We start from the raw sequence: 15,797 nt of genomic DNA, 5'->3' as shown, positions 1-15,797 counted from the left end.
CTGTCGGTTTTTGTCTTGAGATATGGCTGGTGCAAAATGGGTACTGACACAGCCCTTGGAAACAGCCAGCATTAGGACAAACCATCCGCACAAGCACAGCAGCACGGACTGCCGAGAGGCAGATTCGCATCTGTGGAGAGTCTGCAGGGCTGGCGTTGAGACAGAGGCCCATGTGTCCCTAAAGGCTGCCTGAAATAAAGATAGCGTTGCTCATACCAGAGGCAGGACTAGAACAAGATGCAAATGTGTCCGGGTGCAGCAGGGAAGAGACAAAGGGCTGTGGACGTACCGCTCACACGCAGGGCCTTTCTTTAGTAACCACTTGAATGTTAAAATACTGGCCCCAGTTGTTTTCTGTGGGGAGGGAGGAGGAGTTTTAATGAGGAGGTGGTCTGGGAGACCGGACACTGCTGCCTTGCTAGATTTTGGTGTGCGACATCCCACCCATTTTAAGTTAGAAATTGCCCTGGTCCTATCTGAACTCTCTGCTCTTTCTCTCTTTTCGTGTCAACAGCAGGAATGACATCAGAGGCACTGAGTCACGAGCAGATGTGCCTTAGACTGCCACGTTAGCCCAAACACTGTGCCCTCTGGTCTTTTAAAAAAAACCTTCCTAAAGCAGGTCTCTGTCACCCATGTTAAAGGCCAGTTTACCAACGTAGTCCATTGCCAATCAGGAAAGGAGAGGGCTTTTTATTGGTTTTATCAGTTTGCACTTTGCCGTATCACTGGTTTCCGTCTCCACTTGTCCTTCTCGTCCATGCAGTTTCACTTGCTCCTGGGGCAGTTATAGTCAGAGTACGTATGTTAGCAGTTGCCACATGGTGATTTGACTGAAACAAATAATGTAACAAGTAGCACACAGGAAATGAGAGGAGAAAATATTTATGGGAAGTGTAATTTTGGAGAAACAGGCCACTTCTTAGTGAAGTTGTTTGTTTAAGATGCTGTGTTTGGAGGCTCTTTTGCTTATATGTCCCATAATTGCTTAGGCAGGACAAGGGGGAATTCCCCTGCATATGTAACTGTAAGGTTTTTTTCTAATAAAACTACAGAAGAGGCTCAAATAGGAGTACAGACTTTGAAAGGCCAGGATTTCACAAGCGGAAGATCCGTGCTGAAAGTTCCAGGTTAATCCTCACTGTAGCAGTGGCAATACAATCTCTGAGAAGAGCAGTCTTTTCTGGGTTTCTTTTGCCTCGGATCAAAACCTGACTAGCTCTTTCCAGTAAGTCATGGTCCAGAAAGCCTGCAGCTTGTTCCAGGCCTCGATACATCTTTGACATCCTCGAACCTGAGCAACGAAGCCTGGTGTATCTGAGATCTAGAGCTGGATGTGAGTTCCTCCCCTGCTACCCGTGGCTTGAGGGTAAGGGCTCCCTAAATCACTCTGGTGTCGCAGTCCGCCCACCCCAGCGAGGAGGCCGAGGGAACTAAGGGCAGTTGTCGGCAGTCCTCACAAGCAAATCCATAGGGATGTCAATCGAGCAACGCCGTTCACTGTTCCAGCTGCTTGAAATGTGAGTCCCGCTTTGCTCTCTCACCACCCAAGGCAGCTCTGCCCACTAGAAATCAAAACTATTCCTGTAGAAGATCTCAGGAGTTAGGTCCTGAGGGAAGGACTCGACATAGCACTGGCCCTTCACTGCTTCCTGCTCCTCTCCGGCTTCCTTCTGTAGATCTTCAGCTTCTTCGGGGATCCTCGGTCCCCTTCTGCCTGTTTTCCTGCTCCTGTGGTAACAAGACAAGAGGTATCTCTTACAGGCCCTGCCTGCTCCCCCCTGAGACGGCCCTTCCAGCAGAGCAGTTCTCCAGTCCCACCACTCCCTTGTCTCTCACCAGATCTGTTGCCACACACAGGAGTCAAGCCCTTGCTCCCGGGAAGCCAGCTGCGGCTTGTCTTCTGGATAGAAAAGAAAAAAATGACATTTTCTATTCCAGTCTTTACCCCTTGAGACACACAAACACTTCCTCAAAGGCAAAATATTTTCGTGGGGCAGGAAGTTGAGACATAGGCTGCAGTCTGGGATCGAGACTCAATACAGGAGCATGCTCATCTTTCACATCATGGTGCACGTGTGCCCCAGTGGTGACCAGGATGGGTGTATCCGCTTGTCAGCCAGCCTCTTGGCTTCCCGACCGCTCTCTTGTGTGGGGTGTTCTTGCTCTTTCTTCTCGTCAGGTTTCCTTTTCATAGGGACTGCTCCCCTTCCCTTATCCTACCTCCAAAGACTGTAATTTTCATGAATTTCTTTGTTTTACAATTTGCTTTTCGCAGTTATGTTTAATACTGCCCTGGATCTTAAATGCAATATATCATTCCTACCTTTTGACAGACAAATATTTTCACAGTTGTCAAAATGAAACGTACTAATGTTATGGCAACAAAGCAATTGCATTGTCAAAACAGAAAGTTCGTGTTATTTAGGATTCCTGTTCCGTGGGAAATTGCCAGCTCTGGAGTTTTGCTCCTGTCTGAGCATGGGAGATGCCAGAAAGTCACTGCTGAATGAAAAGAGGCTCGAGAGACTTTAATGCTCATGTTTTTCAGACATCTCCAGTGAGTTACTAACACAAATCATTGAATATGTATTATCTAGGTCCATGCCAATTCAACTGCAGGTGCTTTCTGGAGGGAAGGAACACCTGAGATCTCTCATACCTGAAAATAACTCACTTCTTTGCGTTAGCATCGCCATACTGCTGACGTATTCCAAGCCAAATCTGACCTCTGGCTCTGCAAGGATCAGCCTCACTCGCTAAAGCTCATACATGTCGTAACAGCCCGGTTACCAGCTCCCTGGTAGGAAAGCGAGTGGAAAAGTACTGCCAAGACGGACTTCCCTCACCCCCTCATCAAGGGCCGATGACACAACATAGCATGCCTGGTATCCTCCGTTTCTCAAGCATCCTCTGTGCTAGGGAGGGACCTCTTCAAAGTCTGCAATAGATGGAGCTGATAAAGTGTGCCCACAGCAACTATGAGGAGTTGGTAGGTCATATGAGGCATAGCTCAAGACAGCAGCATCAAGAATTATGTCACATTTGGTTGATCCGTATATCACCGCCTCAATTGCAGAAAGGATCAAAGCATCTATAAATAGTTTAAAAGTAACCTGTACCCTCGTGAAGGACTGTAAGGAATACTGGTTTTTAGGTCACGAAACAAGCAATTATGTGCCAAGAGGAAGTTGCCCAAATATTTGCAATGCGTTCTCGCTTTTCTTAATTTCATCTTCATGGTGTGTCAGTTCCAAAGGGTCAATTATGTTTCCAAAAGATACATGTTTCTGTAATTATGCTGGGTCTACAGTTAAACTAAGATGTGCCCTGCAATCTGACACTTGACTATGGCAGATACTGAAGGTATGTGTAAGGCAGGCCAGGTAACCCATGAGCATCCTCACATAATGACTGCCTTTCATTTCATCTAATTGCTGGTCTGCCTTGAGAAGCACCACAGCTTTCTCAGGCTACCAAAGAGCCAAACTTTCTGCCTCTGCTGCATGCCTTGATCATTTTCCAAAGCCCATCAGGCACCCAAGTTTCTGGGGGTGGTGTCAGGAGGCAGCAGAGAAACACGGTGGTGTCCTGAGCCAGGAGTGAATTTCACTGGGAGAATAAGGGAGCATTTTAAATATCCGTAGTGCCAGAAAGAAGGCAAATTGGATCTTATAACTGACACAAGGCATCTCACCTAAAGAGGTGCAATTCCTTTACGTTTGGCGACAGGAAGGAAGTGATTAGCAGGTGGCATTCAGAGCTCCCACTCCTAGCCGGCCCTTCCCCACCAACAGGAAGTGCTCCTGCTTTGAAGTTTATTTGGAAAGCTTTAAAATACTTACTAATTGCCTTGCATAGACCCATTGATATATGAGGAACACTTTGCAATGCAAATATGCTGCCTTGGTACACTGACAACTAGATAACAAGACCAAGCTCATACCTCTTGTAGGAACATAGCTCGTCACCACCTCAGCCTCTGTCTCCAGAAGCCTTGAGTTACTCTTTCCCCTTTATTCATAGTGAGTGGTTTCTGTGCTGAAAAAAATGACGCGTGAAAGTGTGTACGCTTGGTGTCTCTCTGATCGGTTTTATGTCCCGTCTGTAGCACTAGCCAGAGAACTCCGAAGTTCACCCAGCCCAGTCCATCTTTGTCAGCAGACAGTTAAAATGAGTTCCTATTTTCTGACAAAAGCGTACCTGGACAACAAAAGGAGTAACTGGCCGTTGTAGAGACACAGTCCTTCCTCATTCTGTTGCAGGGCCTAACCCGTGGCTGTTGGCGCTGATGCACAGAGCTGGGAGCCATAGCAAAGTCTCCAGGAGGACAGGGAGGTCACGCAATACAACAAACCGTAATGGAGCCAGGTGCCAGATGGGAGAACGTCCATAAACCAGAAAATGTAAGTGATTGATTGTTTCTGCAAGATAAATATGCATAAAGTTAGCTGGAGCCAGTCTGAACCAACAAGGGCATGCTGGGGCAGGGGAGGTGTGTGAATAAGGAAACAAAAAACTTTCTACTAGTAAGAGCGGGTGGATTTCAGAAAAGATGTGTTACTCTAGCGAACATTCAGGCTAGGCGAAATGGGATGCCAGACAGAAAAGTATGGGACTGTTGTCCCAGCTAGCTTCCTCCTTGTGAGTATGGGCCATGTTTACGACTGTTTTGCCTTATCTGTCAAATATGCACCTCTATCTGTTGCCCTGTAATCTCTGTCAGCTTTTGGATCTCTGTGAAGGAATAGTAAAGATGGGAGCAAAGACATTTTATTTAAGCAGCAATCCTTGAAATATCGCAGCCCGGTTCTACATAGAAATTTAGCCTTCCTTGCAGCTCATGGACATAATTCCCTTTCCTTATCTGTCAGCCGGCCCTGAATGCCCTGAGACTGTGACACAGCTGTATAGAGAGATATTGGCTGGCAGAAGTGCTCCTTTTGACACCTGCATCATGATGAAGTGCCATTGACTCAAGGAGATCAGGATCAGGTCTTCAGAGAGGAGAGAACCTACCCGTTAGAGGAAACTGGTCAAGGAAGATAGCAAGGGCTGATTTTTCACTCATTTGATAACATTACTGTAGAACTAAGGGAATGAATGTCACTAATATTCAGTCGATTGCAAATAATTGACCTAAAGTAAACCATCCCAGTTACTTCTCCTTCGGGTGCAGACAACTTCCAGGTCCTGGCTGGGTGGGGGATTTCCTGTCTCCGTTTAGTTTGTACCTCTTCCAAGGCTTGTGGTTTGCCAGGTGGTTCGTGCCTTCTATTAACACCTGCTGGATGTTTAACTCATTTTTAATTTTACGACTGGGGGAGTGAGTCCTGACTTCTGCAACTGGCAGAATTCATCCTGGCAGCTGAGTCTGTGCCGCCTTCTTCTGTCTGCTGTGACTCAGAGGGTTTGCTCAGTTTTGTTTCACTGAAAATTACCTTGATAGTATAGAAATGGAAACCAAATAGATAGAAAGAAAGGGAGCAATGCAGGAGCATAGCTTCCAAGCTATCTTTGTTCATTTGCCAATGGGCTATGCAAAGCCTTGCATTCTTTCTGCGGACTCTGAAAAGCACCCTCCACCCTCCTAAATAGAAAGTAAAACTCATGAAATATTCCTAGTCTACGCATGAAGCTGCCTCAAATGAGGCTGGATCAGTGGCACACTAGGAAGGCTTTTCCTGAGCACAATGGAGGAACCAAAATCTTCCATTTTCCTAAACACCTGTGAGCTGCCAGTATTTATGAGTACCTGTAGTCAGTGTGTATTCTGAATTAATAGGGAGCCAGCTTAACCCTCTTTTTACCCAGCTCCAAATCATGCAAGATTAACAAGATCAGCTACAGCAGCCTTCTCTCTGGAGCAAGCACGCCACAGAAACTCGCTGGCTTTCAGATGCGACCATCTGCTTCACTGAGCAGAACAAGCACTTTGTCTCGGTCCACTTTGGGTTGAGCAGCATTTGCGCCTTGTGGTTTGGTAGAGCTGCATCAACTTAGAAGTGCTGCTTTTATTTTTCAGTTTCTGCTTCACAACCTCACAGGCTGTGAATGGATATATTTAAAATATATCTGCTGTGAGTAGGTGCATTTAAAAAGCTAGGTTGAGGGGCATTTTTGTTAAGGAGGAACCAAAAAGAAATCAAAGAAAATACTATCTTTTGCATCAAACTGAAAGCATGTTTTCAACAAAGTGAAAGGAAGACTCATAAAAACTTTGGTTGGTGTTGACCAAAACATTTCCTTTTTTCAGCATCTAATCCTAGCTATTTTCACCATGAACACATTTAAAAAGGAAAAAATCCAAAGGGTTTCCTTAAAAAGAAATGAAATGATAGGAGAACAAAATGAAAGGAAAATGAAAAATGTCGCCCCCTCCTAGTACTTGACTTGGCCAAACGTATTTGCCAAATCTAATCGATAATCCTTGTTTCCTGAAAGTGTATTTCTTTGAGCTTCTAAATAATCCACCAGATTAAAATAATATTCATGCATCCAGTGGTAGTATTTAAATATATTCTTACCGTAGTTTCTTTTCAAGTTTCACGCCACAGTAAAGATCTTTACGATTTTGACAAATATTAAGCCACAGGCTTCTCAGGTCAATGGGAACTTTTCATCAGCAGCTGTGGGTTTTGCTGTGGCCTGGACGTACTGGTCCCCTGGGGATGTCCTGGGTGCAGTTAACCCCAGCGCTGCAGTATCTTTCCAGATAGGTACTGAAGAGCAACCCCCGCATCAGTACGGAGTTTCTGAGATGACAGGGAGGTAGCCCCTAACCCTGCTGATGCCAGCTAAGATCTTAGCATGGAAGGATCTTTGAGGCACTTGGAGGTATTTTATGTGACCTGCAGCCATTGCAATAAATTTTAATTAGAGTCCCAGGCAGTTTAAAGGTACAGTCATGGATGTGTGTATCCATACTCATGCAAAATCCATCTCCGAGATGCAGTGTTTCCATCACATGCCATAAATCCATCCCCAGGACACACTGCAGTCCTGTATCATAAATATGCCATTGGCATGAATTCAAACGAGGTGCTTTTTAAGCACCACCTTTTCTTGAGCCCCGTTCGAAACTTCATGTGATAGTAACGATAACAAAATGTTTCTCCGAGGCCCCTCTTGTAATGAATTTTCTAGTAGCATAGAGAGGAACTGGAAAGCGTTAGCCGACAGCATCCTAGATACATAAGTCAAAGCTGCCACATCTGATTTGCTTTTGCTAAATCCAGAGCAGCCTCACTTTGGCTAACCTGTGGCTTTTCAGCAGGATGAGCAAGCGTGTGTATATATGTATACACACATACATATATATTATAATATATTTGTGATTGTTTTTGTTGCTTTTTGGAAAACTGTGAAGTCAGGTTTGGGAAAATATATGTTCATTCCAGTTTCCTCACTGATACCAGGTATGACTCTAAGGTTCTGGCATTTCGGTGTTAACAGCCCTCCCCACAGCAGAGCACAGCCCAGATACAATGAAAGTACTCAGCATGACGGCAGAAATCCCCACAGACCAGAAGCACGCCAGAGCTGCAGTTGCCCTGTATGCCATCACGTCTTTAGCGCTGTCAGGTCTGCGACTCCCAGGAGTCTTAGTGCTTTGAGGAAAACAAAAGCCATGATATAGGAGGGCAAAACTGCTTCTTGTACTCTTAATTTATACTCTTCTTTCAGCACGGGGTGTGCAGGACGTCAGTATGAAGCTGTATTACCTGTAAGTCTTTATTCTGCCGTGGCTGGAAGTTTCTAAAGAAGTCCTCCACCCTTTAGGGCTGGGGCAGTGGGAGCACAGTTGAGTCAAAGACCAGCTCTTGGCACTGAGGTCTGCGTGGCGTGTGAAGTATGTCTGGGTGGCTGTACGTGCTCGGCTCATGAAAAGGCAGCGGGAGGGCTGGGATCTGTCCGAGCAGCCAGGGGCTCCCGAGTGCCTTTGTTCACACAAACCGAGCAGCTCCCCGCTGCCAACGGCGATGGGACAAAACCCAGCTCCACACAAAACAAACACCACAGCGGAAGCTGTGATTTTACAGAATACCTCCCGCTGCCAAGATCTCACAGGAGATTGCTCGCCGTTTACTCAGTAGACAGAGCTTGTCTTTGCCCGCTTGGTCTTCTGCCAGGCACGCTCAGGCACTGGCTGCTGCCCGTTGCTCCGACATGCTGACTGTCTTCCGAGATGTAACAAGAACCCAGCTTGCATGGAGCCGGCTCCTTCCTCCCTAATTTGCCTTCTGCTTTGATCCAGAAAACACTGAGCAGGCAGGACCTCTCGTGTTCTCCTCTTGTCCATGTTGGTATTGGAAGGGCTGGGCAGTAAGGGGCCACGCACAGGCCACGCGAATGACATTGTCTTTAGGCCACAACTGCAAGGTGGTCCCCATTTCTCTCCCCATTAGGGTGGCTTTTCCGTCACACCAGCAATCCTCTGTTTCTTGTTCTCTCTTGTCCTTTTGACAAAGAACAGAGAGATGAAGGGTTGAAACTGTTTTGCTCTGTGCTTACCTGTGCCCGAGGGAACTGGACATAAGGGGCCGCTGTGGAAAGCATACCCGTGGCACATGCATGGTTTGAGACCTTTCAAGAGAGAGGCCATTTGAAACGGGGATTTCCTTCCCTCTGATTCTTTCCTGAGGAGGCTAGGACTCAGGTGGGTTTTTGGGGCCTAGGTGGATGCAAGACATACACACAGGCCCGGAAATCTGCCTGGAAAACCACAGAGATGCGGGGAGAAACAGCATGGGCTTCATGTTGCAAGAGCACTCTTCCCTCTGAGCTTGCTTCTTCCTTCCCGGCAGCGCCACAGCCCCTGGCAGGTATGGGTCACAGGCACTATATGTCAGCAGACAGCTGAGGCAGGCCCCAGAGCTTCAGTCAGCTCATGCACGTTGCTGAATGCCGGGCACAACGAGCACTTAGAAGCACATCTTTGCCAGCATCCTCCAAGGAAAGGGGTACTGCTTTCCCCTGCTGGCAGAGAGGACTCAATGTAAGGAGTGGCTTTGGCAGAAAGCAGGGATCCTTTGTGCAGTTCCTGTTCTCATGTTGACTTACAGCTGCTCTCAGTCCTGCCATCTTCTCAGGGATGGAAAGATGTGCTACATCATCAATCCTGTTGCCCTGAGATTTCATTTGGGAGATTCTTCAGGTAAATACAGCACCAAATCTGCAAGTAATGGGTATTTGTAGATAGGTCATTCCTTAAACAGCAGGTACCTGGAAGCAACTGTTTTGACTAATGTCCTGTTGTATACCGTGAAGCAACAGGGAAGAAAGAATAACAGTCACGTTTTCTGCTCAGTCAGAAGTCGGCACAGACCTCTGATGAGGAGCTGGGAGCGTCACCAGGAACATTCAAACAGGAGTTGAAGGCTGAAGAAAAATATCGTATAGCCAGCCCCATTGTAAAAGCTACACTTCAAGGATAAAAGCAGAAATGGTGGGGGAATTTCTCACTTGGTCTTTTCTGCTGTCTGTTGAGGTCAAAGCAGGAGATTTCCAGAGCAAAGGGCAGACGTGACTCAAGCATATATGAAACTTCACCAGGAAATTGTCTCAAGTCCCACAGTAATCACATCAGAGCACTTCCCCCACAGCGCTGGGCCCAGCTCAGACACTCGCACGCTCTCTGTGTGCATAGGAGGAGCACTCGTCTTTAGACGGCCAAGTCAGTGATCTGTACGGATGATGCAACCAGCCTAGGAGTGCACATCTAGAGCATGGCTTTGGATAAATGGCATTTTTTTGAAGTTGTCATTTGTCTGACATAGCCGCTCTAAGTCCAGCTGCTTCTGTGGACTTGCAAAGCACACAATATACAAGTGCAAATTGTGACACTTCTTGTCGTTGGGATAGCCCTTCAAGGCCGCTGACTCAGCCATAGCCAGAAAAACGTAGCACGGCTGGCAGGACCGCTCGGTAGCAGCCGTCATTCAGGGAACAGTAATGCAGAGTCCTCGAGGCTGCACAGAGACAAGAAGCAAGGCCACACGCGCAGTGGCACAGCCACATCTTTGAGCCCACTCGGTCAGTCGGCACAGGCAGGACAACCTGTGGAAATGGGACCTCGCCGCCACAACAGCGCAGTGGTGGCATGTGGCCGTAGCTGATGTACGCTGGCTTCAGCAGCGCACGGCACAGGAGTGTGAGGCCGAGGGTTGGCACATGGTGGCATCAGTGGTATGTCACTCTTCAGCATCCCGGCTTTATTTTAAAAGCAAGCCAAACAAACGGATATCTATACTGTATCCAGCTGCAGCGGTTGTGGTGGAAACACCACCAACACAACACACAGGTGACCAGGGCAAAGCATGGCCTGCCAAGAACTGGGAACAACAGTCCTGAGGGGCCTCGTTTACCCCATTCCTCTTTGGACATGCACTCACATGTGTGGGAACTAGGCAGCCACATGGGCTGGAAATCCCAGAGAAAAGATGCAGCTAGGTCTGGTCTTGGATTAAGAATAAGGTGTTGAAAGTATTGTTGGGAACAAAGGTATAATCTCCCTGCTGAAAGCTTCTAGCCTCTAGATGAAAAGTACTTGTTATTCTTCTGGTACAACTAAGCACAAAAATGGGGGACAGAAGCAGCAGTTGCTCTCGGTCCGTAGCGGTTGCAGGAGGAAGGCAGACCTGCTCGGGCTGCCCAGAAGGTGGCAAAACTCCCAGCGATTCAAGCCCCTCAGACCTCAGTCCAAGCCCCATTACTTCTGGCACAGCAGCTGGTCCTGTGGCCTGCAGCTACGCAAATGTTTAGAAATACTTTGAAAAGCAGGTAGACGTAGAGTGGGCCCTGCCAGGAAGAAGAGTGAGTAATCAGCTACCTGCAGCTGAGGTTGCTCAGAGTGGAAGCTTTGTATCAGTTGCCCAACCATCACCCCCTTCCTTCCCATTGAAGTGCATAGCGTGCAAGATAAAATCAGCTCCAGACAGCTTATGACAAAAAGTTGAGTGTAGGTGTCTGAGAGATTTTGAAAAAATAATAGAGAAAGTTTGTTCTTATCCAAGCGGATTTCCTGGAGTGATGAGTGAGTCTGGCATGTTTCTACTCTACCTTTGGCATGTGCCTGTACATCTGGGCGGGCTGACACAGCCTCGTCCATTTCTACTGAGAAGGGAGCAGTTAGTTACCCTTACAAGTATTCTGTTAGAGCCTACTCTGTCCCCGCCTCTGCTGCACCAGCCACAGCACCAGCCCCTGTGCACGTTCGCTGTGCACCCTCTGGGGCGGCTACGCTGCAGGGAGCAGGGGAGAACTAAACTGCATGGAGAGCATCTTGCTGCTGTCGCCTTGGGGTGCCATACCTGCTGTCTTTGCTTGCTGCTCTGGGCCAAAACCGACTGCCTTCTATCACAGGCAGCTCCGGTAAATCAGACCCTTGGCAGCCTCCCTTATTCCTGCACTCACTTGTGGCCGTGACAGGACGGAGAAGCCCTTTGCTCATTCACCAGGCATCCTAACAGATGCTCCCTTCTCTAGCCACCTGGGAGAACGTTTTTCCCACCAACAGATGTTTGGGAAAACAGCTCCCCCGAAAAGAAACCGAAAAACAATCCTCCCAACAAATAAACGACTTTCTGCATTTAAACCTTTCAGGCAGTCCATTCTGGTTCCTAGTGTTTGTGTGAGCAGAGAGAGACATTGACACATTTTGCACTGAAAAATGTGGACGAGTTAGCATTGGTTTTATTTCCAGATTTTTTTTGCCATTTTGTGCTTTAAAACAGCTCAGAAACCTTTAACAAGGTATCTCAAACACTTTCGCCTGCCACTCACACCCTGTGTGATCTCAAGTGTGCTGGTATTTCCGGTCAGATAAAGCTTTTCATTCAGCCTGGGTGATTTTTTACTAACTACTTCATTTACTGAGACGTAAGTAAACAAGCAGCCCTCTAGTCACCTTGCAGTGAACTCAGGAGCAGCAATTTAACAAAAATGAGCCAGTGAGAGGGGAGGGGAGATGATGGGGAGGGCAGCACAACGCCTGAGCTTGTCCTCAGCCTGGGAGCTAGCTGCGCCTGCCTTCTCACTAGCATTTCCCAGGAGCCCCACAGCCAGAGATGTTGGCTCCATATCCACATACAGCACAACATGCATCACCGAAGTTTGCAAAAGCCCAGGAAAGGAGCTTGCGCGGAGGTCGAGGCAAATCAAGCTGCTCATCTGCAGAGGTCGCCCAGTGGATCAGAGGCAAAACAGGTCTTTTAACTCGGTCCAGCACTCTCCTTCTTAGACAGTTGCTTCTCCATCGAGGAGTGCGAAAGACAGGCTTTCGGGTTTCCACGTGTCACCACAATGCTGAATGTGAGTCTGGAAGGTTTAAACCCAAGTCGACACGGCGCTGGCTTCAGCCTGACAGCTGGAGCATAAACAGGTTTCTTTCTGTTCTGCCTAAGGAGCAGGGACAAGGGGACCGACCACCTCGAAACCGCCAGGCTTGTCCATCTTTACTGGGGAATTCCACAGAAGAGCGTTGTTTGCTGCTTAACAAGTGCACAACAGAAACCCCAGGATTTCAGAGGCTACAGGCCTTCCTGCGGGTGCAGGCTCCCCACGTGCATCCCTGGAGCCGGCACAGCTCTTGCCGTAGAGCCCGATCCTGGCTACGGGAAGCCCAGCCCACGCTGCTGTGCGGGACGGCCCCACTGGCTGCTCTGTCTCAGGAGGGCAACACGCTCTCTGCAGCTAAAGCCCAAACCCAAGTTCCATTACAAGCTCTCGTTTCAGATAAACTTGCATCCTCAAACTGTGCCAGCTGCTAAAACTCGTTTAGGTTGAGAATTACTAGACTTTAGGTAGCAGGAGAGTAAGTTACATGATAGCTGTTTGCCCTACAGCTCTGTTTAAAACCCAAAGCAACCGTCTAGCTAACTTGGTAACCCTTCCACTCGTGTAACCTCCATGGGATGCCACGCTTGGATTTCCAGCCGGCAGCTCAGGGCTGCTCTGGCTGGGTTTCCGTGCCGTGCGTGTGAACACCGTGACCTCTGGTGGCCACGCTGGAGCTCGGCGAGCAGCAGGACGCCTGGTAGCAAAGCATTCCCCAGGATCACTGTGGTAGGCCCAGATGGCTAGAGAGACATGCCTAAGGATAAACAAGGTCTAACTAATTACCTCGGCAGCTTTCTCCCTCCCAGCCACACACACGCCCTCCCGAGACACCAGGAGAAGAATGCAGCCTGCAGCAAACCCGCTGTCCCTTGCATCGTCATTTTTGGGGCCGAAAGCATGTGCATGAGAGTCAGGGGTCCCCCAGGAGGGCAGGTGGAGACACGGCTTGCGACTTTGTGCTGTCATCACCTAACTTGCTTGTGTCATGGGAGATGACATGAAGACAACATTTGGCTGTACTTTGGTCTCAGTTGAGACTGAATCTCATTGTGAGTGTTCAGCAGCAAGAATCTGTCACCAAATGAGGTGCAGGAAGGCTTGTACTGATAGCTTAAACTAGTACATGCCTCAGGATTCCCCTAGCCAGTGGGGAAGCCCCATTTCTCCTTTGCCTTAGGACCGTATGTGTATCCGGGAGCTAAGCTCTTTACCCAGTGAAATGTCCACATCCGTGATGGATTTACTGGCGTAAGTACACACCACGGAGGGAGCCTGTAGAGTTAGAGCTGTGAGCATGCGGCAAACTGGCCTCTCCTCTACCGAGGTGGCAGAGATGCTACCATTTCACACCTATTTCGTGTCTTAAGTTGCAGACAGCAGCTATGCAGACCCTTTGTTCCACTCTGCACTTTATTCTGAAAGAGGAGGTATGAATAGAGGGGACAGGCTAAAACTTGGGGTAAGTCAGATAATACAGCATGAATAAGAAAGGTCTTTCAGGTAAGATCCCTGGAAATATGTTAAGATACAGGCAACGAATCTGTCTGCAGGGGGAGGAGCAGGCGATCGGGAGTTCAAGAAGCAAATTTAGAATCATGCAAGTGCCAGCAAAGCTTCTCCTTAGACTTGTGTGCTTCTGCAAGTTGGCTCCTGCTCTGTTGGAAAGCGGGGCCAGCACAACTGAGAAGTGCGTAGGTACCAGCTCTGTTTTTGGCCCCAACTTGGCCCAGATGGAGAGCCAAGAAGCTGAAGAGCAAGCTGGTTTTGTATTGTGGATGCAGAACTTGCCTTCCTCGGGCTTACCACATGGCTCCTTGGTGTAAGACAGGGTGTTTAGAAATCCCTGCCCTGCCAAGAGCCCTTGCTGCACCAGACAACTCAGCAGCCATCAGGGAAGCTCTGGGAACCCCTTGTTGGTCGTAAAACTTAGATGAGAGCCTTCTCCTCGCTCTCTGGATGTGGGGCGTAGTCCTCCCGCGCTGACTGTATTAGATGCGGGCAGAGCACATCTCCATACTGCCCTGTTGATTTTCTTGGTGGCACTTCCAGGCACTGGCATAAAAGTCAGACTGGTCTTCCCTTGCCTAAATGGAGATGCCGCAACAGAAGAGTCAGAAACGGTTCATTCCTGTAGTTTGGGTCTGATTTTGTGACCTGTGTGCTTGGTGTCAGCCTTGTGAGCTGGGAAGCACCTCTCTCACCCAGTCCATCACATAGCCTCAACACCCCAGGTCAGTAAGGAGATAAGGATCTGGCTGCAACGGTTGTGTCTGCTGACGTGGCTGGGGGGGGTCTCAGCTGTCCTGCACCTCAGGTCTCACTGATGATGGGGGCTAATTCATTTTCCTTGGTGCTGAGCTCATCTGTCGCTTGCTGTCACGGTGGTTGGTCTGAGGCCCCTCTGTAACAGTAACCCCAGAGCACATGCTTTCTCAAGGATCTTCCCGTGTGTAAATGCACCAGACTGAAGAGCAACGGCTCTTCTTGACTGGCACTAGTATCTCCCTCCAATCAAGCAGGCTGTCTGCCCTCTGATTTATTACACTGCTTCTAGTGAAACACGTGCTGCCTGCAAGCAACCGTTAATGACCACTGACTGTGTCCTCTTTGCCCAGCAGTGAATTTTTCAGCTTCAAGGCGCAACACTACGCACCAATGGTATTTTCAGGCTTGGCCTGACCTTCACATCAGCCTCAGGATCCGAGTCCATTGCATCACAGTTTGCTCCCAATAGGATGTCCTTTATGAAGAACAGTGTCATAAGGTTATTGGTTTCTTATATAAGTGGTAGGAAGCGATCACAGGCTTGTCCAGACCCATTTCTTGTTTCTGAAATGTCATTGCAAATAAACGTCATGTTCTGCACCTGCTTCATGGAGCAAAGGAGTCAGATATATATGGAAAAACCTACAGGCTTCACAACAGGGCTATAAAACCAGCAGAGAGCAGTTTTTAAGTGCCACAATTACCTATCTAGTGACATAGATTCACCACTTGCCTCCACAGAGAGAGCGTGTGGTTTTTCAAAAATCAGTTTAGTAGGATCGGCATGCCAGGTGAGCTAGAACGTGTGGCCTGGTGGGGACTCAAGCTGTAGCTGTCACTTCCCAACACCCATTTCTGCAAAGGGTCACTGGCGAGGCTGTTTCATACAGACTGCAAATGCACGCACACAACAGTGCCATGCAGGTAGAAGGTGTGATTTAGAAATGTGCCCAGTGGTACAACAGAGAGAAATAAGTAGTATGACAGAGTCCCACCTTAAATAGCAATTGAGAGAGATAGTGAGCAAATAAAAAATGTCTTTCGCTTCTCTTTTCACAATGGAGTTGTGCTAGAAAAGAAAAGTGCACAACTCAGCCAACCACAGGGACTTCTCTCTTGTTTGATGGCAATTCTCATTTGCAACTGCTGTCCCTTTGCTCATGAATGCACGAGGCTGGGGTAACCCAGTCAGC

The 15,797-nt window shown here is 48.2% G+C and overlaps 1 long non-coding RNA gene across 1 annotated transcript in view; it reads left to right on the top strand.

Annotated features, from left to right (window-relative positions):
• Nucleotides 1-15,797, top strand: part of LOC128152946 (uncharacterized) — a 50,049-nt gene that overhangs the window by 31,005 nt on the left and 3,247 nt on the right. Inside the window, exon 5 of the long non-coding RNA XR_008238795.1 lies at nt 4,266-4,406. This is a non-coding gene — a long non-coding RNA (uncharacterized LOC128152946). The remainder of the gene's footprint in view (nt 1-4,265; nt 4,407-15,797) is intronic.

This window comes from Harpia harpyja, chromosome 2, assembly GCF_026419915.1.
Source record: "Harpia harpyja isolate bHarHar1 chromosome 2, bHarHar1 primary haplotype, whole genome shotgun sequence".
Classification (NCBI taxonomy): domain Eukaryota; kingdom Metazoa; phylum Chordata; class Aves; order Accipitriformes; family Accipitridae; genus Harpia; species Harpia harpyja.
The sequence above is the reverse complement of the archived record's forward strand: the minus strand, read 5'-3'. Positions and strand labels throughout refer to the sequence as shown.